Below are 2,807 nucleotides of genomic sequence, written 5' to 3' on the forward strand. Positions count from 1 at the left end.
TCTCTCGAATATTTCCCCCGTCAAGGATTTTTCCAGAATTCCTAAGACTAGAACGCCATGTATTGTATATAATCATACTGAATAGCTTTTTATATAAGCTCAGTATTTGCGAAAGGATATTACTAATTCTCCATTTTAAAAAGTCTAGAACTTCAATTTAAAGAAATAAATACAATACCATAGTGCTATATGACCTTTGATGTCTAGCACATTTATTTTCTTGTCATTATTACTTTAAAAAAATATCGAATGATTCTTCCAGTTCAGAGAAACGGATAAGCCTACAAGGGAGTTCTATTATTATAAAGTAAATTGATACTATTGCATAATGCTCTCGTGAAAAAGTTTGAAAGAACTTGACAGACTAAGGTCCTGTTCACGAGTAGTGACTCCAGTATAAGTGGAGTGTATAAGTAGAAGTGACGTCACAACCGGGCATACTATTCAGCCAATTATCTTCCCCGTTGTATTTTCACCTGTGACGTCATATTTCACATTTATCCGTTGAACAACCCCAATATCCAATGATGAATAATAACTATATATATATACAGCCTTCTTTTATAAATTTAAGTAACTTTGGTCATTGTATCTTATTTTATCTACTTATAGATCGGTATTTTTAAAGATAATTGGGTATGTTAATTTACAATATTTTGTATCGTATATTACATACTGTATCTCTCTTCCTTTTCAATATGAGGGGAGGGTGAGAGCAAGAAAAAGGGGAAAAAGGACTAGAGATATAATGAGAGGAACAGAATGAAAGCAGACGAAACTGATTAAAAAAGAAAGGGAAAGACAAAAGTGTGTGTGTGGGTGGGGGGGGCGGTATAGGAGGGTCTGAATGAGAAGGGTTGATAAAGAGGGAAAGAGACCAATAAGAGGCAGAGAGGAAAAGACAATAAATGAAAGAGGCAGAGAGGAAAAGACAATAAATGGAAGAGGCAGAGAGGAAAAGACAATAAATGAAAGAGGCAGAGAGGAAAAGAGAATGAGATTGAGGGATAGAGAATGTAAGAGGGAAAGTCGAGGAAAACATGGAATGAGCAAATGGTATAATACGGGAGAGGATAAGAGAAAGGGAAGAAGAGGGAGAGAGAGAGAGAGAGAAAGAAAGAGGGGGGATTGTTATTTAGATTTTTCTACTCCTTAGGAATTTATACTTTCCAAGCATTTCCGTAAAAGGACAGACTAAGAGTCCTAGGGCATAGTGTATAGCAATGAATGATTGGGAGGACAAAACTGATTTATTGCATATCTTTAAGCCTCCTTTGAAATATATTGTAAGGGGGTTACATGGAACGTTTTGTCGGATAATCATTATAACTTCCTACTCTAATTAATATCTATTTATAAGACCTAATTACGAGTTCCTTTGGGGTCGAAAATCACTGATCTACCAAGTCTAGCAGCATATTCTGTGAGAAGGTGGATATTCTAACTGTTTATGTATTCCATATATTTTTTTCCATTCACAAGTCCCGCTTACACGAGCATATCCATAATTAAGAGACCATTAACGTTAATATGCATGGATGTAAAAAAAAAAAAAAAAAAAAAAAAAAAAGCCCGCAAACCAGGCTAACGGGAAGTAGCATTAAACGATGGTTATAATGTCTTGCTCTGTGTGTAGGTGTGTGTGTGTGTGTGTGATGTGTGTGTGTGTTTGTGTGTGTGTGTGACTAAGATATTCATAGAGTGAAAAGAATCGAGTCAACACCTAATGAGTTTCACAGCTGTTGATGGTTATTAGAAGGAACTTAATTTGGTGGAAAATTTTCGACACCTCTTGTGAGTTACCTTGGCATGGGGTGGGCGTGTGACAAAACTTTCTGAACGTTAAAGTATTTCATGATAACTTTGATGTTCTTAATAGATAATTGGGGAAATATTATATCCTTTGACATCAGGGGTCCCAAAAATATAGTCTCGGAACAAATATTATTTATCATATCTAATCATACCTTCTCGGCATAAAGATTAATAATATTGTGTTCTGTAAGATATCTCCTCCTTAAATTTCTGTTTTATTATTACCACTGGCCTTATTATTAACGTTAATGTCAATTGCTTGCTGAAGCCAAAGAAAGTAGATACGGAAACAATGTTAAAAAATACGTACGGATCGTGTAAGGTCGTCATATAACCGTTTTCACCGTCTATGAACACGACTATAATTCATAATCTGTAAGAAATTGATAATCTAATTGACCTTGTCCACTCCATATGTTTTTCCATCGACAAGTCCCTGTACACGATCATATCCATTCTGAAGAGACTTGTTGCTTGATCGCCACCTCCCAGTTTAATCTAGGTTATTATCATCATTCCTTTTTTTAAGGAAGATTGTGCAGAAAATGAGATAGACCATTTGTGATGGGAAGATCAAGCGATGGGAAGATCATATCATTAGTGTTGTTAATGATTATTTTTCTAAAGCGATCGACAGTTTAACGAGAGAGAACTTTCTGGTCGTTGGTGATGAATCGGACTCTTGGACTTAGACGAAGGAGCAGGCGGAGAGGGTGACCTCTTCCGCAGATTTTTACGAGGACCCGAAATCACCGAAAGACACATAAAACCAATTTTGAAGATTTAAGGATTTATGCTGGGATACTGGTAAAAAAATAAACATGAAAAACATGATCCATTAACCACCTTTACCACCGTGAGGTGAACTTCAACATATACACACATAATCATGCACGCACACACACACATATATGTGTGCATGTATATATATATATATATATATATATATATATATATATATATATATATATATATATATATATATATGTATA

Source organism: Penaeus vannamei, chromosome 23 (genome assembly GCF_042767895.1).
Source record: "Penaeus vannamei isolate JL-2024 chromosome 23, ASM4276789v1, whole genome shotgun sequence".
Lineage (NCBI taxonomy): Eukaryota > Metazoa > Arthropoda > Malacostraca > Decapoda > Penaeidae > Penaeus > Penaeus vannamei.